Source organism: Alligator mississippiensis, chromosome 6 (assembly GCF_030867095.1).
Source record: "Alligator mississippiensis isolate rAllMis1 chromosome 6, rAllMis1, whole genome shotgun sequence".
In the NCBI taxonomy this organism is placed as follows: Eukaryota; Metazoa; Chordata; order Crocodylia; family Alligatoridae; genus Alligator; species Alligator mississippiensis.
The window spans coordinates 78,733,186-78,756,260 of NC_081829.1; the positions used below are offsets into that span (position 1 = coordinate 78,733,186).

At 41.0% G+C, this 23,075-nt stretch overlaps 1 long non-coding RNA gene across 2 annotated transcripts in view; it reads left to right on the top strand.

Moving 5' to 3' along the window:
• Positions 1-23,075, top strand: part of LOC102564701 (uncharacterized) — a 144,153-nt gene that overhangs the window by 105,497 nt on the left and 15,581 nt on the right. Inside the window, exons 2-3 of one of the 2 annotated variants that reach the window (XR_009463101.1) lie at positions 7,414-7,490; positions 8,846-9,734. This is a non-coding gene — a long non-coding RNA (uncharacterized LOC102564701). The remainder of the gene's footprint in view (positions 1-7,413; positions 7,491-8,845; positions 9,735-23,075) is intronic. The other variant, XR_009463102.1, reaches the window with a different exon arrangement.

Sequence of the window (23,075 nt, forward strand, 5' to 3'; positions counted from 1 at the left end):
TGTCCCTTAAACCCTGCCTTTCCCCACCATGAACGAGGTGGCTGCTCTGGCTCCCCACAGCCTATGTCCCACCTCTTTCAACCCCACACGCAAGTGGACTGGGCCTGTCTTCCTCCGGTTCCTCCTGCTCAGTGCACACTTGCCCCACGCAGGGCTTGTGGGCTTCTTCCCAGCTAGGCCACAGCATAGCTCTCCTCCTTGTCCCAGGAAGGATTCCTCAGTTCAGATGTCTCTTTGAGCCTGCAGCAACTCCCTCCATGACTCTGCAGGCTCCAGGGAAGCACTACCCAACCAGGCTACGTCCAGCCTGCAGCCTGCGTGGTGAGCCTTCTCTCGCCTGTCCTGGGGAGAGAAAAAAACTCTGTTATCAAGGACTTCCCTAGCCAATCCCCCACAGGGATTTTTTTCTGGAGGCTTCCACAATGGCCCCCTGTTCCCTCTTTCTTTCCCCCAAAATGGATCCCTCCAGACACACTTCATCCACCCTCACTATGGTGCATGCACTGGGAAAAACATTCCACTTTTGCAGCACATTGTCTCTAGAGTGGCAGCCTTCCCATGTTGCACTCCTCATGAGACTCTCCTCTTTTAGGTAATCATAATCTTACTGCTTGTTACACTTCTAAAGTATTAGAAGCATAAAATGTAATAGCTTATTTCTGAAGTCCTTGCTCAATCTTTATTCAGATGAAACTTCAGAGGAAGTAAAATCTTCCAACCTGCAATTTTGCCTGAGTAAAGTCTATAAGATTGTATCTTGAAGTATCAAAATATGATTCTAACATATAATCAGTTGACAATGGATTTATAGACTAAGTACAGACAGTCAAAAAGCCCAAGGTTGAATCAATTCAATCTTTTCAGGTTAGTCTAAGCTGCATAGATTGAACTGATATGCAAGTGAACAAACATTCACTTTTGATTCTGGAAATGCAGCCACATGCCTGTACTGGTTCAGGCCAGAAGGAATGGGGTGCTAGACCACACCTCCCTGCTCAGCTGGAGTAGACAGCTTTGGCCAATGCTAGCCCACCCACCCTGTGAGGGGAAGTCTGCAGGCGTGGGGGTGCAAAGCATCCTGAGATGCTGGAGGATCATGAGTTAACTTGAATCTGGAGGGAATCTGGGATAGAAGTTTAATAAACTTCTTCTATGCCCCTAAGGTCTGGAACAGCCTGCCACCGGAGGTGGTTCAAGCGCCTTCATTGAACACCTTCAAGATGAAACTGGATGCTTATCTTGCTGGGATCCTATGACCCCAGCTGACTTCCTGCCCTTTGGGCAGGGGGCTGGACTCGATGATCTTCCGAGGTCCCTTCCAGCCCTAATGTCTATGAAATCTATGAAACTGATTTAACCTAAATCAGTTAATTTTCTGTTACATCCATCCAGGTTTATCTTAAACCAGTTACAGCCATTTTGAGAGCAGTTTAACTGCACTGAACTTTTGTTATGTTACAGATTTGAACTGATTTCTGATCTCTCTTCTTAGTTTGTGTGTAATCTATGTCCCTAGTCCTATGGACAAATCTTACATTCATACACAACCAATTATTTTAGATTCCAGTAAAAATCTACCTGACGATTTGGCCCATTAAAGTAGCTATTTATAATAACAGTAGAAGGGAAAGCACTTTTTAAAAGTCTAGTAATTTAAACAGATGCAATTGTGATGATCATTTTTACTAAAAGTGTTATGTTTTGATGCAACATGCAATGGTGAAGGAAACGCATCATAATCTTATAAATGGATTAATTATGAGGGTGATGAATAGTGTTCAACCTATGTAAATAAATGTGTGCCTGAGATTCAAGACCAATGAAAGTATGGCTATGTTTTACTGGACCATGGTATCATATTTCATATAGCAGAAGTTGTAAGGGAAGAGGAGTGATATTTATGGAGTGCAAAGCACTGTGGGATTTTGTGGGAAACCACATATATTCAGCTTGTCAGAAAACATCTTAATATTTACTCTTACAATCCCTAGGCTACTGCTTTCTAAACCTAAAGCTTTCATTAGCCCATTTACCAGATATAAAATATTTCTAAGTCTGCTGAAAGAGTTACTTTCAGGAGTAGCATTTTGCATAGTAAAATGACGATACCTTTACATAACCTTATTATGCAGTAATGTCAAATAATGCAGTGATTTGGCTTATCCCAATGAATTAATCCTCTGTTTCACATATGACTTCATTGCATTTGATTATTACAAGGCATTCCCTCAGTATTACTATTTCATAGAAAGAGCAATATCTCTTCTTGGATGTGCACCTTTTTCATTGCTGTACTCACTTCAGAACTTTTTAAAACTGAATGTTAATAAGAAAAGTAGTGAAGTGTGAACTTTATTTTTGAGATTGCAGTTGTGTTCAGCCCCCTCTCCCCAGCAGTTACATTTATTTATCAAAAAGTATTGTTGACTATGGCCCTTAGTGCTATCTTGTCCCACATCTTTGTTACAGAGCTGTATATGATGTTTACAATGGCTTACATTCTGAATGTCCTACTGGTTCACAAACTTTTAAGAGCTTTGGGTATTATTTCTCCTAGATGCTTTGGGTCCCTGAAGATTTTTGGTGGGAAATTTTATAAATTGAAAAATAAATAAATATTGCTTAAAATCTAAATAAAGGAGCTCTGTATATTGGTTGAAATAAATATTTTGATCCATGTTGCATACACAATACGTTACATTAAGAAAGGTTAATTCTATATTAAATATAATCAAAAACACAACATGGGGCCGGTCACGCTGACATGGTGCGATAGGTACTTTAATACTGCTCAGCAGGAGCCCTTGTTATATTTTTTATATGTTAGTAGATGTCTACTTAGAATTGATCAAACCTTTCCTTCTGAAACATATATGCCAACACCTCCACAACACACTATAAACTAGACTCTCAGAAAACAATAATGATGCTTATCAGTCACTCGCCTTGAGTTTGCTTGTGAAAAACCTCTAGCTAGTATGCTATTGGAGCTCTTAAAACATAGATCTTTTTGCTGCACTGATAATTCACTCACAGCTTGAGATTGATGACTATGTGAAGTCCATAAAAGATGTTACCACTATATTTTCTTCTTATGATTTATTTTATCATGTTGTCAAGGTTTGCAGAAAACAAGAAACAAATCAATGAATGTCATGCTTAAATATTAAAGAAGGCTGTAATACACAATTTTATTCAGATGCCTTATTCAATCTTGTAGCTCTGAAAAGGGTAGCAGCAGCAAAGCTTTTATTTGAATTACTTTTGGAAAAATTAATTTAGTGTGAATGTTGAATTGTGAATGGCAAAAGGGTAGCTAACCTTATTTGTTTAAAGAGGAATATATAGTTACTTTGATTCTTTGAAAAGCAGTTCTAAGAACCAGAAGGAAATTGACTGGTGTTTCAGCTGAAGAAAAAAACTTCGAAGCAGAATTGTTTAATAAGTTTATATACTGTGGATTAGTAGAAGGTTACATGAGATACAGCAAAGGGAGGATGAGTTATTTGTACATTAAGGGACATCCGTATGAACAATGTAAACACTATAAACCTGCAGGCTGAACCAGTTATTTCCTCATTATCACTGTTCTGATATCACATTTTACACCTTAGTAAGGGGAATGGGGGGCATGAGAAGACAAGACTTGTGATATAAAATGGTATTACTACAATGTCTGTAACCTCACACAATTCAGAACTAGTTGTCTCAATTCTAATGCCCCTTTTCCATGCTTCATTAGAATCCAGACACAGAATAGCAATTAAACCCAGTTGTTTGTTTGTTTGTTTTTATAATACTTTAAATTAGGGATGGGGGAAACGATGTCTTAATATTTTTTTCCAAGTGATTTGAATATGGTGGGTTCAAAATGTTGAAACAGAAATGGACATGTTTAAGGTTTCTTCTCTGGGTCGTATTTCACCTTTAAGGCTGGCTTTTGTGACAAATTAGCCCATCCCTATATCTAGCTGTCATTTAAACCTTCATCTTTTAAAATTTCATTTGTTGTTGTTATGAGGAGCAGGCATTAAGAAAAGGAAAAAAAAAGGCAGCGTGAGCTGCTTCCTTTTGCACTGTCTCAGGGAAGGCTGTGAATAGATGGGCTGAAACTTTGAATTTGATCTAACTCTTAATGGGAAATTGGAAAGGGAAATGGAGTTCTGTGTGGATGGAGGCTTTGTGGTTCACTGAGTAGATATGTTGTTGTGCTCCCAGTTCACTGTAGTTCTTTGAAATGTTTATGCCTTAATATCCAAGAATAATGAATTAGAATAATCAATTCTAGTGGTCATGAATATGTGGGTCCAAGAGACCAGGTCTAACTCCAAAATGAAGAAGTAGCACTTCCTTGCCAGTTACTTTATAAAGGGCATTTTTCATGTTCTTAGCTATAGGGAAGCCAGAAGCAATGAAGAATCCATTTCCATGGTCTAATTTGCTTTATCTGTGTTGGAACAGATATCCAAGTGCTTTCCTCTTTCACTAGCATTACCTTTGTCTTCTTACAATTCCGTTTTAGCTAAATGCTATGCTTCACTTGCAGATCTCATTTAGTGGCTGTCTATCACTATGAATGATAACAGCCAACAATTTTTTTCTCCACATTAATTTTTGTGGAGATGAAAAGGACATCAATGAATGAATTGTGTTTTGGTCAGGGGATGTGTGCACAGACAACCCAATACTCTCAGCTTCCTTTATCTGAATTCAGGCAAGGGTGCTTCAGGGTGCCATGCAATGTTAGCACTGGTAGTTGTGCAAACATGACTCACAAGATAAACCCAGAGATTTCAAATTGGAATCCATAGTGTCAAGAGCATTCTGTCCTGCCATATGCTTTCTGACTTCTTTGCAGCCGAAGAATTGTTCTATTATTTTTTCTGTAATAAATACATTAGAGAAAACAAAGAGCTGACATTTTATGAGGGGTGCCTTGAATCTAAGTAGGAGTGCTTCAAGTCTAACCAGGGGTGCCTTGAGTCTAAAGTGGTTGAGAACCACTGAATTGCACCCATAATATTAGCTGCCCTCCTCCAATTATAGATCTCAAATAGTCCCTTGGGTTGCTAGAACATTGCTTCCATTTGTGTCTGATGTGATAAAGATATCTACTGATTGCTGGAATTGCAGTCCATGCTGTTCTATATAGTGCCCTAGTCATTTCACTGAGCTATTGGATAGAGTGAGGGAGAGAATTAGTACTGTGGGACTGCACAAGTGACCCATTCCACTCCATGTCCTATTTTCATGCTCATTTGGGAGGAATCCAGAATACTGATGGTAGCTAACAGGACTTGGAGGTAACTGTTAGTGAATGGAGAGGTTGGTTGCATTGACTGCTGGTGCCTGAAGTATCTCCCAGAAGATAGTGTGCTTTTGGATTATGATATACTTTCTTCCTCAAAGGAGGTGCTGACTGCCTCTGTTTGAAGGAGTCCCAGGTGCTCTCACTAACCAAGAATGGAATTCATCACTGAACGGTGACAGTTCAATTTCCCTGCAATTCTCTAAGACTCTAGTTTTGTGAATTTATTTGGTGACTGAACAAACAGAAGTAGTGGGCTGGGAAGAGTCATCTGCAATGGGATCCATTGACTTTGACTCCACCCGTAGGCGCTGAGTACATGGGGGCCTGAGAGCCCTGGCCCCTTTTGGGAATAGGCCAGGGTGATCACCCATCCCTAATTGAAGACTGACAAAAACCAGCTTGCTGCAGGCCCCTGCAAGAGTCTGCAGGGATTGGGATAAAGCTGGCGCCACATGCATGTGTGTATGCATGCACATACATGTGGCCAGGAATACAGCCCAGGCAGCAGTGGAGAGCATCTCCCCTAGCTGCCTGCAGTCAAGTTTATGGGGGGGACAGATTGAGGCTCCCATGGTGAGGGAGGGTGTGGGGCAGGGGCTGGACCTGAGGGTGCTGCCTAGCCAGGACAGTGCATGGGGCCTGGGGCCAGGGGAGGGAGTGGAACAGAGCCATGGGTGGCTTGTTCAGGGGGCAGCAGGGAGGGGGTACAGCTCCCTGCTACTGTGTTCACTCACTCCCAGGGAAGGGGGAATGGGGGGCACATGCCCCCCAGATTTGTGCACATGGTAGAAGCACATGCAGGCTCCCCACAGTGGGCTTGGGGCTCCCCACCCTGCTGCCTTCCCCTTGGGAGTCCCACGCTGCAGTATTGCCATGGCGAGGCACCCCCTGTTCACCCAGCATCAGTGCGGGGGTCACAATTCGGCACCGCTGCCCCCAACCCCGCTGCTGCTGGGCAGGCAAGGGTTGCCTCACAAGGACCATGTGGCTGGTGTGGGACTCCTGGGGGGGGAGAGGACAGCGGTGTAGGGTGCCCAGATCTGCCCCTACCCTCCACAGGCTCTGCTTGGCTCTGATCTAGCAGTGTTGCTGGTGGGGTGGGACATCATTTTAGGGTCTCGCCCCTCCTCCCCCCAGCAAAAATAAAAGTTGGTGCCTATGATTCCACATGGTGTTGAAGGAGAATGTTGTGAGCAGTTGGGGACTGGAGGGGGTGTGAAGAGGTGTATTGCAAACTTAAGGGAAAGATGTGGGAGCAGAAATGTCTGTGAAAAATATGAAGGGAAGAGCGAAGCAGCAAATGGAAGCCTATATATATCTGCAATTATTTTGAAACCTTGATAATAACAACAATTACATATATTCAGGATACTGACTGCTCTTTAGTATATTTTATTTATGTTGTTCTGGAAATGGCTAAACTTAAAGACCTCTGTAACAAAGAACTACAGGCCAGGTATTTCTTGAACCACCAATAGTTAGTAGGACACCTCCCTTATCCTAACTCAGTCTTGCTTATAAGCATAAGCCAGATAGTGATTCATAGAACAAACAGGACTACAAGACACCTTTAGAGGTCATCTAGTCCAACTCCCTGCTCAAAGCTGGATCATCCCTATGGAAACCATTCTGTAAGTCCTTGCTTCACGTATTCCTAAAATAAAACTGTACAATGAACCCTGACATCAACTATGATGTATATTGCCCAAAGACATCCCAAGCACCCTAAAGGGTGGTCAGTGTCCTCTGCTGCAAGGGTTATTAAACCTTGTTCTGTAACTTAAGGTCATATTTAATAAAGTTTTATTCTTCCTTTATGCACTCTTCATAGTTGGAAATGAGGATCCGAAGAGCATGTAAAATGCATAGTTCAAAATTCCACATATTACATTGCTTCTCTCACACCGACCCATTCATTATAACCATGCTTTCTTGTTTTTAGGAGTGAATTATGTAAGTGAAAGACAGGGTTTTGACAAAAATATTCCCTTTGCTGTGTCTCAAATCTGCTTAGCTCTAGAGAGCACTTAAAGTACTTTAAGGAACATTTCTTTCTGCTTCTCTGCAATACTTTTAGTACATACACCTTGTTTTTTCTCCAGAGATGGAATTGATATTGAATCAGAAGATTAGGAAAAATCATTGTTGCCTGCCCCAAACAGATCAGGCAGCAAGAACAGTGAGTTGGGTTTTAATTAATTAAATTTGATGCTTTAATTTAGCTTGAGACTATAACTGCAGACGAAAGCATATTTTATTTGCAACTTTCATAACGTATCACAATATATTTATAACATAGTATTAAAAATAAAATGTATTGGATTATGCATTATTTCAAGCATTGTATTCAAATTAACCTTAGAACAATTCTTGAAGAATCAAATTTGTAACACAGGATGCAATTTTAGCATCTTATTCTTTGCATATATTATGGTATATTATAATTTAGGCATAGGAAACAAACTTAAAGTTGATCAATCTTCTTTTGATGCCATGGCTCATCAAGTTGGAAGCTGGCAGGTAGATTAAAACTATATAAGTAAGGGAATAGAGTTCTTATCAAAGTTAATCAGTTCTGCTGATTTAAGAGGACTTGATAAACTTGAAATCATATTTATGGCTCAAAATCTTGTGCCTACTATATTTGCAAGTAACTCACAAGATTAATAGAACTGAAAACAGTTAGTGGAAATTTCCCCACTAGTTTATTTTGCAGCACTTTGGTGAAATTTGGCTCTGGACTGATGGTCAGTAGAAGGCCTATGGATTATTTAAATTCCATGTAAGTCTTTTATTACATGTGGGATTGGTAGCAATACCTCTTGTGGAGGTTGCCCTACACTTACCACTTGAAGAAAAATTTCAGTTTTCTATAATGTTGCCAGAATTTGACATGAGGGAGTTTTACATATTGAGCGCCTACCTAAGTGGTGGCATTGATTTTTCTCCCTTCTTTTTTAAGCATCAGACAAACCTGTTCAGCCAATTTTGAGGGACTTTTACCTGTGGTGAAAATTGGGTGGGGCAATCTGCAAAGGGCAATTTAGAGTTGGGATTAAAAACAGTGGGCAAATAATGTGTAAGCCACAACATTTCATTATTTCCTCCTTGGAAACAAATCTTGTATATACTTCTCATTTGTGGATTTATATAGGGAGGCATGTATATTCTGGATCTATATATTTGAAGGAAAATCCTTCCAGATTTTCTTGGACGACATGGCAGATTGGTTTCCAGCCCAGACCCATTTTTATCAGGATTCTTGACCCTAGCACAACAAAAAGAGAACATCTTGTGTTCTACCAATCTCAGGGCCTACTGTGATGGCTGGTTTGTACTGAGATGGGGAAGGGTGGCTTGGTTTAGGACTAGTCACAGTATTTCTCTACAAAAACTCAACCACGTGTTTAGTACCTTATTTTTGTTAGTAGCTTAAGATGCCCAAAGCTAATGTTGGAGTGCACTGTGTTATCATTTTGTTATTACAGACAGCTGTGTTGTAGCATTACTTACGTATTTTTTGTCTTGTCACAGGACAATGGTCTTCTGGAGATACAGCAACACTGAGGCAAGTAGATGTCATTCAAACCTATAAAAAGAGAGGCTTTTCTTGTAAAACTTTTACCCTCAAAGACTTCTAACAATGTGAACTCTAGATTGCTTTTTAATAACTTTCATAATATTTTGAGGAACTTTTCTAGCTATTTCAGTCTCTAAGAAGTGGATAACAGAGAAGAGGAAGACCACTGGAAAAGTATCCAATTATGCTGGGAACTGTTACTTGAACTTTTCAACAAGTTGTGTCCATTTCCCCCCCTCTGGAAATGCTGGGCAGGCTTCCCTATGGTTTTTTTTTTAGGAAATGATGCGATAAAAATTAAACAGCATTTTAGTGTGACTTAATATATAGTACCTTGAGAAGAAAACCTTCTCATCATAATTTGTTGACTAAATATTTGACTATGGTGTTCCTTGCATTATTTCAATTTGAAATGCCAAGCATGCAATTCTGCTTTTCTTGACAGTGATTTAATAGTAAATGTGAGAAAATTTCAGGATATATAACTCTTCACTGTTCATGTGTTTATATATATTCTGTCCTTCCCCATTGTCATCTATGTTGGGTTTTGTTTGGTCTGGGTATACTGGAGTAAAACAATTGGAGGTGAATTAAAGCTCCCATTGACATCACTGGGATCATGATTTCACCCATTATATTTTGCATGCAACTTATCAATAAGAGCTTCCATATGTAATGAGGAACTCTGTTTTCTCATTAGTTATGTTTTTTCTTTTAGGGCAAAAACAGAGAAGGATGTGGGCATGAATATTTTCCATAATGCATTAAAATACAAGGTTAACTGGACAAAACAAATTATAATGAGCCAAATTTTCAAATGAAATCTGATATACCTCAAAGTCTGTAAGTGTTTATCTAATCTGCCTGTTGATTGAACATAAAACTCTTGTATAAGTTTTGTATCACTTTTTACATTGCTGTAGTACTGTTGATCTCAGTGGATTTACACAGGAATAAAGAAAAGTTAGGAGAGAATTAGATCCCATGTGTAGACTGTAGATAGAAATTAAAAACACCCTACCAAACAAACACGTTTATTTATATGAGGTGATGTTCTGGTTTTTTTTTCTGGGACAATTTGTAAAAGGAAAAATAGAGCTGGGGATTAAAAAGAGTGGACAAGTAATGTGTAAACCATGAAATTCAATTAGTTCCTCCTCAGAAGCCAAATTTTGGTGAATACTATAGAAAAGAAGTAGAGAGAAAATACTGAAGCTACAACTGGGCATAATAAGCTTCAGTAATTAATTGTAAATTGCTTGTTAACCCTAGACATGCATGCATCTCCTTTTTCCCCATAATTTTACAGGCACAGCATAAAAGGAATGTCATGAGTTAATTAATAACTTGAAAGATTTCTCATTTTAAATTTGAAAAAAACAGCCCTCTTTGGATTGTATGCTATGGCACATGGCTCATAGATATGAAATGACCAAGGAAATGATTGCCATCTGGCTTTGTGAGGATGCATGGGAGTGGGTATGTGTGCTGAAGCTTTGCTCCATATTTGTACAACTCACTTGAGAGTAGACCACAACGGTAAACAGGGACTGCTCATGCCTTGTTCTCTCAAGGGGAGTAAATCTCCTAGTAACAGGTAGTCAGGAGGTGGGACACTTCCCATTCCATCATTGAATCAAATTGAAGGACTGCAAGATCATCAAGTCCGGTCCCCTGCCATTGCCAGGAGGTTATTGGGCTCAAATGAGCTCAACAAGGTTCTTATCCCGCCTCCTTTTGAATACCTCCAAGGATGGCTACTGCACCACCTCTGCTGGGAGCGTGTTCCAGATTCTAGTTACCCTTATGGAAAAGAAGTATTTTCTTATGTCTAGCCTAAATTTTCCCTCTATTCACTTGTGCCCATTGGCCCTCATCCTCCTTTGAGGTACTGTCCTGAAGAGTTGCTCCCCTAGATCTTGGTGCTCACCCTGACATACTTGTAGGCGGCTATCAAGTCACCTCTTAATCTTCTCTTACTCAGATTGAACAAGCCCAGTTCCCAGAGCCTCTCCTCATAGGTCTTATCCTCTAGGCCCCTAATTTGGGAAGGATAGGGTCTCCCCCTTAGGGGCCTATATAGGCCCCTAAGGGTGGCCCTTGTCTGTACCCTCTCAAGCTTATCCACATCCTTCCTGAAGTATCCAGAGCTAGACACAGTTCCACATCCATATCCTTCCAGCGGTATCCAGAACTAGACACAGTACTCCAGCTGTGGCCTCACCAACACTGAATACAGAGGGAGAAGCACTTCCCTGGACTTGTTGGCAACACATTGGCTGATGCACACCAGAATTCTATTTGCCCTGCTGGCGACTTCATTGCACTGTTGGCTCATGTTCATCTTCTTGTCAACTGTGACCCCCAGGTCCCATTCACCCATTGTGTAGTTATGGTGAAGGTTCTTCCTACTGAGATGAAGAACCCTGCACTTCTCCCTGTTAAACCTCATTTGATTCCATTCTGTCCATAAAACCAGTCTGTCAAGGCCATCCTTGATCCTTACCCTATCCTCTGATGTGCCCACATTTCCCCACAGCTTGGTATCATCCACAGACTTAATCTGTACTTTCCACCCCCTCATCCAAGTCATTAATAAATATGTCAAAGACCACGGGTCCAAGCGCCAATCCCTGGGGGATACCACTGGACATGGCCTTTCAGGATGAGGCCATCCCATCAATTACAACTCTCTGGGATTGGCCTTTAAGACAATTGTCCACCTGCCTCACTGTAGACTGGTCCAGGCCACTACTCTCCAATTTAATTGAGATAATCTTGTAGGAAATGGAATCAAAGGCTTTACTGAAGTCTAAGTAAATGATATCAACCTCATGTCCCTTGTCCAGCTGGTTAGTTACCTGGTCATAGAAGGACACCAGGTTTGTCAGGCATGATCTACCCTTAACAAAGCCATTCTGGTTACTTCATGTGCCCCCACAAGCACCCCCAGCACATCGCCCATGGCCACAAAGGGAGGTTTCTTTATGAACAGTGCAGGAAGCACATTTTGAACTACTTCAGGAGTGATATGTCTTCTGTTGGTAATCCCCAAGGCTTGCTTTGCACTGCTGTAGGAGCAGTATAACCCCCAAATAATCCCAAATTAACAATGCCATTATCCATGATAGCACATGAAACACAGTCTTCATGGAAGTCTATTACGATTCAAAAGATACCCAACTGATTTTAATAAATATTTGTCAAGTTTAACTACCAAAGAAGGTGATGTTTTCTTTTTTAATTCAGGAGGGGCATAAATGGATAACAGTAACTATAGATAGGAGGAAACTAAGTAAATGGATATTTAAGGGGAATGTCAGGAAAATATCCTAACAGTGAGGTCTAAGACACTGCAACAGGCTCCTAAGGGAAATGTTGAAAGTTTGAGTAATTTAGAACCAAACTGGACAAAGCACTGGAGTATATCCTGCAGGGAGTAAGCCTGCATCAGCAGAAGAATAGACTAGATTACCTGAGAGGTCACATACAACAAACTGTACAGGAAATTAGAATCACAGTCCCTGTTATTGATGTTTTTTTTAGAATATCCTTTCATTTTCATTGTATCTACTGGCAATTTGAAATTCAAATGGTATAGTAACCCTTTAAACCCAAAAGGGTAAAAGGTAAATTGTGCTACAGCTTTTAGTAGATTGATTGGCAAATGTTCCTGTTATTGTTAGTGCAGGTTACACATCTAACTCCCTATTCACTGCTCTGAAAATGTTCCCTTTAAAGTCTAAACTGCTGCTGAAATCCCAAAATACAGAGCTGCTTCTCCGCCTCCCACAAATATTATAATAATCAAAGAACTTTTACTGTCAGTGCAGAACACTGACACGCTGTAAAGAGAAAGGTAGAGCACTGACAACATTTCTCTTGCCCACCCCACTCCATCTGCAGTAAAATCCCATCTGATCCCTCTTTTGAACCATGATAAGCACTCATCCAAGATAAACTCCTATTTATAATAGAGATACCAATTTCCTTTGCTTGTTCTGGCTCCAGAATCCTGTCAACTCCACAGATATATATTCCTTTGAAAATTGTCTAACTTTATCCCATTATGCTATATTTGTGCCTAGTAAAATTGGCAAAGGCCAAACTGTTTCAGACTCAAATATTTGTTATTAGAGCGAGCAAGGCAACATCGAATCCCTGAATTTTTGGGTAATTTGCTTTCCATGTTCACATATCTGGCACAGAATGGTTGGGATGTGCTGCCCCTACAGGCCTTGCTCCGCCTCCTTGTTAATGGAGGGCATGAATTTTCCTTTTGCCTAGGGACAAACATTACACATAAACCACTTTAAGTGATCAGCAACTGATTTAAACCTGTAACAGAACAGAAGTTCGGTGCACATAAACCAGTTTGAAAATGGCTGAAACCAGTTTGAGGAAAACCTGGTTGAATGTACTATCAGACTTAACTGATTTGGGTCAAACCAGTTTATTCAATGCCTGTCCCAGACCCCTTACTGGTCTAAGATAAACCAGACTCCCCCAGCATCCTGGCATGCCCTCTGCACCACAACAGGGCTGGCCCCTCCCTTCTGCTCCCTGGCTGCAACTCCAGCACAGACTGTGGGCTGCTCCCCTCCACCCCCTCAGCACTCTCACAGTTTCATAGTTTCATAGTTGGTAGGGTCGGAAGGGACCTGAGCAGGAAAAAGTACTGGGGTCAAACGACCCCAGCAAGGTATTCGTCTAACCTCCTCTTAAAGACCCCCGGGGTAGGAGCTAGCACCACTTCCCTTGGAAGTTGGTTCCAGATCGTAGCCACCCTGACTGTGAAGTAGCGCCTCCTGATATCTAGTTTGAATCTACCCTCTGCCAGCTTGTGACCATTATTTCTAGTCACTCCTGGTAGTGCTCAGGGGAACAGGGACTCCCCCAATGCCTGCTGGTCCCTTCTGACTAGTTTGTAACAGGCCACTAGATCCCCGCTCAGCCTTCTCTTGTGGAGGCTGAACAGGTTCAGGTCCCTTAGCCTCTCCTCATAGGTCCTGCCTAACTTACTGCCCTACTGCCCTGCTGCCCCCTAATCATGTGGGTGGCCCTCCTCTGAACCCTCTCAATGCTGTCCACATCTCTCCTGAAGTGCGGCGCCCAGAACTGGATGCAGTACTCCAACTGCGGCCTGACCAGTGTCGCATAGAGGGGGAGGATCACCTCCTTGGACCTGCTCCAGATGCATCTGTGGATGCATGACAAGATGTGGTTGGCCTTCCTGACCGTGCCCCCACATTGTCAGCCCATGTTCATTTTGGCATCAATAATGACTCCAAGATCCTTTTCTGTCTCTGCACTAATGAGAAGGGAGTTCCCCAGCCTTGTTCTCTGGGCTGGAACAGAAAATTGGAGACCCTGTTTTGGTTGAGTCCTTTGAGTATTACTAGATGTGTCTACATGTTCATTAATATGCTGTAGTTACTGCCCATTAAGTTTACTGCTTGGATAACCAGGTACTAAATCAATGCACAGTAACTTGCGCTACTGCGCAGTAGTGCTGGCACATGGGTTTTTTTGGACACTAACTGCTAAGTAGCCTAATACTATTGTGTAGTAGCATATTAGCATGGGTTTTGCCCAGTATGCTACTGTGCAGTGTTATTAGGCCACTGCGTCGCTAGTGTGTCATGTAGACACACTCACTAACACTGTAATACTATGTATCTTGTGTGTGTTTAATGTTCTCTTCCAGTGGCCTAATGGGCACCTGATGGCACAGATAAATCTGATTTGAGATTTGGATCTGCAGACACAAACCTTAATGCTTCTTTATTTTCTGTTGATTTGGAAAATTCTGGTTAAGATTAACAAAGAGGTAATTATGCAAGATGAAGACAGTGTAGGTATTTTTAAAATATTGTATATAATACAATTAATACTATTTTGTCCTATATCAAAGTCACATTGTATGCATTAATCATACATCTCCATAGTTTCTAAACATTAATAGCAAGAAAAAAAAAGAAATACTAATGTCAAAGAGAGATAGAATAACTGGAGGTTGATTTCTTCTAAGAACAAGAAACAGAAGGAAGTAATGTAGGATCTCAGTGTAGTTATTGCAAAACCTAGAGAATAGGACTATGATCTATATAAAAAGGCTTCAAGGCTGAATACAAACCCTTTATTGATGTTTAATGCTAGCTGGTCTTATATTAATAATACAATGGTAGGTTTAGATAGGGATAGCTTTCCACCAAAAACAGTGATAGGAAGAAACATTAGTGCTGGAGCAGCAGGGTACAAATGGACTGATGCATACATATAAGGCCAGATTTTGGTAAATCTTGCTGCTGTTGTACACATATCAGGCATAGTAGTGCCAACTTAAAACATTTAGAATCATCATTCAGGACCCCAAAATCATGGTGGTAGCTTAAAATTCATGAGATTAAATAAAACCAAACCAACCTCACTCATATGAAGTTTTTTTTTTAATTACCTTACAGGCATTTGAATTAATGTTTTCAAGCTTCTCTCTGCACATATGAGGCCCCATTCTTGCAAACGAACATTGAAGTTCTGAAGTAATCATATGACTCCAGATGCTTAGGCTTTAAGAAAAATATTGCATTTTATTAAACTTGACATGCAGTCACAAGAGTTGGCAACACTGAGACTTACCTGTATACTTGCTTGTATAAAGTCACTAACACATGTATGTGAACAGCTTTTTGATTTATGCAAACAAATGCAGTGAGGCTTTGGTGAGCCTGTGAATATGAAATGATTGGAAGGGTGTGGGAGATCTTGATTAGGGGTAGGTCAAGCTGTATTCCTTTCCCCTTCTTTCCCTTAGGTGGATGAGGGCAACTGCTTCACTTCTCACTTCCTCATGCTACTAGGTGGGTTATGGGAAGCTGGGACCAGGTTCTGGGGCACATACAGCTCACTACCTGAGCGATGATTGGTTCCCATGCTGTTTGATGGGAGCCAATTTTAATTTCCTAGCAGGGCAGATATTGCAGATATGTCAGTACCGGCTACATGCCTAAGATTAATAATACTTTACCATTTTTGCATTGATTTAAAAATTTGGAATTTATCTATCAGGAGGGGCTCACTAGTGATACCATAAGCCCTAAACAATCTTGTTTACTGATGGTGTGCAAGCTAATGAAAAAGGCCATTGCCTTACAAACACTGAACCTTACAAATGTTTTTAATGGAACCTAAAGGTCTGTTTTACCTATGGCTTATTCCAGAGCTGCAAAGGGTTCACTGTGTGGTAGTTAGTTCAACAAGGTTTAGCTTTGTCCACTATTATGGGTCAACTAGCAAACACTTGTGGGAAAATATCAGGCTTCACCTTTTCTTGCCCTGTGTTTTAGTTTGCAGGTTACTAGAAGGTTGCCTGTGTTCAAGTGGACCAGAAAACAGGTCACTCAGATTCCTTACTTAAGGGATTTAATCTTTACAATCTTTCCTATTTGTATTGAATACTCTGTGTGTGTGTGTGTGTGTGTGTGTGTGTGTGTGTGTGCGTGTGTGTGTGTGTTTCTTTTTTCTGGAGAGTGGTAGTTCTGTTGTAAATATGTTGCTTTTTTCATTCTGATTTGCAATGGAGCAGAGATGACCTACTGCTCTATGTCTAGATATGTAGGAATAGTGGTTGTCATTGGTCCTGCAAAAGGGCAAGTGACAAATAGGAAGCTTCCAGCTAGGTACGCTAATAGCTATGTCATAGCAGATAACATGGGGTAAGTTATAAGACCAACTGTTGTAAGCCCTTTCACTACTTTGTGATTGGCTGTTTTCATTTCTTACCCAGCAAAGCAATCATTTCTTACCCAGAGGACAATGAAAGGCATAGCAATAGTAGCTAATTTGGGACATGTGCTTCCCTTTTTCTGCTTGTGAGGATGGATGGAACACATCTATCTGATAAGAGGCCAGATATTTTTTGGTGGGGGGCTCCTCAAACAATATATGGATTCCTTTCCACTTGCTTGGGAGAACATGCAGAGCAGACATCCAGGCCCGGTGTTGTAAATGGCTACAGAAGGCTCAAGAGTAATTTGTAAGATAAGAGGGTGCCAGTTAAGTCCCTAAAACAGTAGGGCATGTGTAGACGAAAGAGGGACCCTAAATTGAAGCAGTGGGTTTTAAAAAAACACCACTTTAATTTAGGGCTGATTAAATCCCCTTGTCATGCACATACCCCATTAACTTACCTGCCTCTTCAGTGGATAGGGGAGGGCAAGATGCCAGCAGACAGAGCAGTCCCTGGGCTGCAGTGGGGAGGCAGGCTCGTGCTTTGCTTCGTGGCCATGGTGGCCCCCCTCCAGGCAGCACCTGCCTGCAGGCACCTGACTCAGGTGGTCCTGGGGGGCACCGCAGCTGCAGAGGAAAGCCCTGGGCCCCCATGCAGCTCAGGCAGACATGCATGCTTGGGGGTGGAAGGGGGAGAATCAGACTTGCTACTTTCCTTGTGCAGAGCTGCTTTCCTGGGCTGCTGCCAGGTTACCTGCAGGGATTTCTGAAGAGCTGTGGAGCTGCACAGAGCCTGGTGCTTCACTCTGCAGCTGTAGGGGCAGCAAACTAAAACTTCTTGAAGGAGTTTTAGTTTGCTGTGCCTCAAGTCAATTAAGGTACATTACACCACCAAATTTCCTACAGCGGCTGGAATTAATGCGCAATACACCACCGAGGCATGCAAACACTGACACCATTAAAGCAGTGCATTTAGCCCGCTTTAAAGCATTGTGCACACAGGCCTCTCATTTCATCTACACATGCAGGTAGTTCTCAACTTTTTTAGACTCAGAGCACTCCTTGTTAGACTCAAAGCATCTCTCAGAAAATAATAGCTCTTAATTTATAATTTTTTTGAGTACAGAAAAACAATAGAGCCATTTTTCTGTTACAAAGAACTCTGACAGATAACAAGAGATCAGAATGTTTTTGATACAGTGGATTCTGATTTGAAATCTCTGTGTTTAACGTGTGAACCCTATGTAGGTGTTTGCATGATTAACAATGCTAGTATTGGGCAGCACCCCAGGCATCTTGAAAGGATCTTAGGGTATCTCAGGATTGAAAACTACTGCCCTAAAATCATGCAATAGCGAAGGGACGTGCCAACAAAGGTCTGGCATGGCACATGATTCCCCACCTCTCATTCTTCATAGATTTCATAGATTTCATAGACATTAGGGCTGTTTTTTAAAATCCACTGCTTCAATTTAGGACCCCCATTTTGTCTACACCCCCCCCCCTACTGTTTTAGGGGCTTAACTTGGACAGTAAAGAATTTTTTCCTTATGTCCAACCTAAAATGGTCTTGAAGGAGTTTGTGATCATTGATCCTTGATGTCCCTCGGGGCACTCTGGTGAACAGATGTTCACCCAGATCCTGATGCATGCCCCTTATGCACTTATAGGCTGCCACCAGGTCACCCCTGAGCCTGTGCTTTTCCAGGCTGTAGAATCCTATGGCTCTTAGCCTCTCTTCATAAAGCCTATTCTCTTTCCCTGATCATGTGTGTGGCTCTCCTCTGGACTCTCTCAAGCTTCTCCACATCCTTCCTGAATTGTGGAGCCCAGAATTGGATGCAGTACTCCAGTTGTGGCCTCACCAAGGCCAAGTACAGTGGGAGGATAACATCCTGAGATTTACTTGAGAAGCATCTATGGATGCAAGCCAGAGTTTTGTTCTCTTTACCAGCTGCACCATCACATTGGTGGCTCATGTTCATTTTGTGGTCAATCATGACCCCCAAGTCTCTTTTAGCCGAGGTGCTAGAGAGCGTAGCGCTGCCGGCCCTATAAGCATGCTGTGGTGGGGGGGGGGGGGGGTTTCCAAGATGGAGTACCTAGCATTTTTTGGTATTGGATGTCATGAGCTTTGTGTCTGCCCACTTTCTAAGCCTATCCAAGTCAGCCTGGATCACCAGCCTATTCTCAGGTATAGATGCTCTACCCTAAAGTTTAGTGTCATTGGTGAACTTGGCTAGTCCACTTTTGATACCAGTGCCCACATTGTTGATAAAGATGTCAAAGAGAACTGGTCCAAGGGCTGAGCCTTGGGGGACACCACTGGTTGCGCAGTACCATAATGATTCACTTCTGTCGACTACTACTCTCTGGGTCCGACCTTGGAGCCGATTCCCCAGCCATCAGACTGTGTTGTCGCCGAGGCCACAGTTGGCCAATTTTTCCATGAGGAGATCATGGGACACCAGATCAAAGTCTTTTTTAAAATCCAGATATATGATGTCAATCACTTCTCCCTTGCTCACGTGGTGTGTCACCTGGTCATAGAAGGAAATGAGATTGGTCAGAAAAGACCTACCCACAACAAACCCATGCTGGCTGTCACTCAGGATGTTGCCATTAGCCAGCTTTTCAACAATGGTCTCTTTGATAATTTTTTCCAGAATCTTACCGGGGATTGAGGTCAAGCTGATTGGCCTGTAGTTCCTCGGATCTACTCTCCTCCCTTTCTTAAAGATGGGCACCACATTGGCCTTCTTCCAATCTTCAGGTACTTCACCTGAGCACCACAAGTTTTTGAATATTTTTGCCAATTGTTGGGCTATGACATCTGCCAGCTCCTTAAGTACTCTGGGGTGTAATCTATCAGGACCAGCTGACTTGAAGGCATCCAGCCTCTCAAAGTGTTCCTTTACAAGGTCTACACTGATGCTGGGTATAAATTTGCCCTCACCCTGGCCATCCTGCATCATGCTAGGCAGGGCGGTCCCTTTGGGCTGATGAAAAACTGATGCAAAGTACCCATTAAGCAGGTTGGCTTTTTCCTGGGTGTCAGTTATCAGTTGTCCTATTTTGTTTAGCAGGGGTCCAGTGTTACCCTTGCTTGTCTTTTGATTCCCCATATATCTGAAAAAGGACTTTTTATTGTCCTTGATATGTGTAGCCAGATAGAGTTCGGTTGCAGCCTTGGCTTTCCTGGTTTGCTCCCTACAGGTACAGACCGGTGCAGAATACTCTTCCTTTGTGGTGATTCCAGTCTTCCATCCTTTATAAGCCTCTCTTTTTAGGTGTAGGAGGTCCACAAGTTTCCTGCTGAGTCAAGGGGGTTGCTATGCCCTTTTGCTACCCTTCCTCCGAGACGGGATGGACTTCCCTTGTGCTGTCAGGATCGCTCCCTTAAGGAGCAACCACTCATCTTGGACTCCTCTCCCTGATGAGTCATGGCCCCTTAGGGCCTTGACAACAAGCCTTCTGAGCTTATCCAAGTCAGCTTTCCTAAAGTAAAGGATTCCTGCATTGCTAACTGACTTGCCAGTTTTGTGATGGAAGATATTTCCCAGCAGAGAAAGATGAAATCTTGCAGAGAAGTCTCTTTCTGTCTCTTTCTCTGCAAGAAGAGAAAGAGAATCAGGACTGGATCTAATCAGGATTATTTGGCAAGCATGGATATGTAGAGGGAGCATGGTGTTCATACTTATCCTCAAATTTTTACTGCATTAAAGACAATGGTGCCGGTTGCAGTCTACCCCGGAATAACCCGGCTGAGTAGTTTTGGGCAGTTAAGTCAGTTAGATAGAAGTTGTTAAATTCAGGGGAAACAACTTTAGCTATATTATGTTGTCTGTGTCTTGTATCTATGAAGATTCTGTAAAGACAACAAAAAAAATCATTTTACACATTTGGTCCCTTGTAGCAAAGAAGCTGTGTTTAATTTGTGAGAGAAAAAAACATTACAGTGAAATCATGCTTGTTAATGTTGTATTTTTTCCTAGGACTGTTATAGAAAGTTGTTATCCAGATCTTCTCTATGTAGGGTCTACTTATCCTACCCTGCTCTTAATCTACCAGATTTTCTAAAGGTGTTTTCATTTGCATATCAGTATCCAGGATATTCTTCCAAATTACAGCTGTTTCATACCATTGATGGTGTCAGAGCTCAGGGAATAATATGAAGGTTTGGGTGTGCTCGTTATATTACCTTCTGTGGAATAGATAGGGATATACCATATGTGCCTCTGCAATTAGACATTATGATTTCCAAAGTATTTACTTACCATTTGCTGAACCATTGAGTAATTACCACAGCAAAATTACACAATCTGTCAGTATGTCAGCTAAGTGTGCTTCTGGACACATTTAGTGTATATACCTCCTCAAGTTCTGAGGCATTCCCACATACCGCTCATTTAGACTTGTGCTTTATGACCTTAGTCCTTTTTGGTGACAAATTCAAGAGAGCAAATGAATGGATGTGCAAGGAAAATATCTGGTACATATGTTTCTACCTGGTAGGGGATTTCGTACCCTGTATAAAAATACAATTCAATTCAATCCATCAAAAACAGGCAGCTTTTTTGAGGCTGCAGGGTTGTGCCATTGGCACAGTGGACCATTCTTGGAAACAGGCTCAGTGTCTGCCAGTCAGCATTTTTTGATTCTGTGATCCAGTGAATTTAACAGCGGCACTTCTGTAAGTGCCCATGGGGAAATAAACCTAGCATTATCCACCATATTTAGGGGAAGTTTGTGGTTTCCAAAGTGTGTGTGTTTTAGGTATTGAGACTGGAATGTTTCAACTCATTCTTAGCTACTGAAGGAAAGTTGTCCATTTGTGTGAGATGTGAAAGCTAAAATCATGTCTCTGAATGTAAACTTTGTATGGAAAAAGGTAGAAGACATTATGTCAATGCTCCCCACTAAGTTAAGTACCCAGGAATCTTGAGAAAACTGGGTTCTTAATATGAAAATTTTAAAGTATTGATAATATCTACATGACAAGTTGTCACTTCACTGTATGTTCTTAAACATGACTAAATCTTAATAACCAGGTTATTCTAGAATAATCAGGGTAACAGAATGGGAATGAATGGCAGTTACTGTAATTATTGTAGAAAGAGGACCAAAGCAAACAGAAATTCTCTCTAATTTTATATATTCCCAATAGGTGCACATAGTACATCATTATCACTATAGAAACTACTTAGTAGTTTCTCCAAAAATCAGCTACGCTTCACGGTCTTATGGGCCAATGTCTGAGCTGCTTGTGAGCCAGCACCTTCTAATTCAAACAGAAGTAAGCTCAGAGCAATCTACAGTAGGCTACAGCAGACAAAACAAATTTCCCAAACCAAACATATAAAATCCAATATATTTTTCATTTGTTTTAATAGATTGAAACTTTGGCTACACGTGATACTTTCCAGGTATTAACGGGCATTAATGGGAATGGAAGGAGAGAGCTGAAAGTGAGGGCATATAGAGATTAAGGAAAGAATTTACTACAAAGGGTTTTTCCTTGTATAAGATGTCTCCATTGCTGGATAAAAATTGTAATTAAAAATATTTTAATAAGTTCTTCAGTGACTATGGCCCTTTTTTTTGGTCTGTAGCTAGTATTGCTATCATAATACCTCTAACAACAGAAAGGAGATCAGATTTGAAAAGCAATAAATGACATGGCTTCTGACAAAAAGATTAACATAACATAGGGGATATAAGATGTTTCTTTCAGTTTTCACTTTTGACATTTTTTTTCTTCTTAAAGTGGTAGTTTTTGGTAACCAAAGGTGTGATAAAATGTAAAGTACCATAAAAACATAATTGCACAATGTGAGGTACCCCTGAATTTTAGCCATCTAAAACATCTATCAGATAAACTGAAAACCCTGATGTGTCATTTTATATTCAGTGTGAACTATGCATTTTACTTAATTTCTGTTAGTTTTCTTCTCTTTTTTATGCTATGTTTGTTATTCTAGGTTAATTATACCCTAATGACAACAAGGTTAAAACAACTTTGCTATCTAAACTGGTTTACACAATTTTAATTCCATTTTAATGTTATTGATAATGGCAACATTGTAAACATAAGATGCTTCCATAAAATATGAATTTGTAAGCAGGTCCTTTTTATTTTATTTTAGATCTGGGAGGGGGTGAAGTGGAAGAAATAGAGAAATTATGATTTTGAAAGGATACTTTTTTGTTAAGCTACTGGCATTATTGTATGTGATGAATGGTATCTGAGTTCTCAAAGTTTATCACATTAGTAAAAATCCTATACACATCAAACCAGTTCCCAAGGAAAAAAAAAAAGAAGGAAACTAAACAATGAACATGTGTAATGTTAGAAATTTATAGGGTTAGGACTCTGCAGCTACATATCCTGGAAGAGAAAAAAAAAGTGTTAAGAAAACAAATTATAGTTGTGGATGTGAAGACCCTGACACTGCT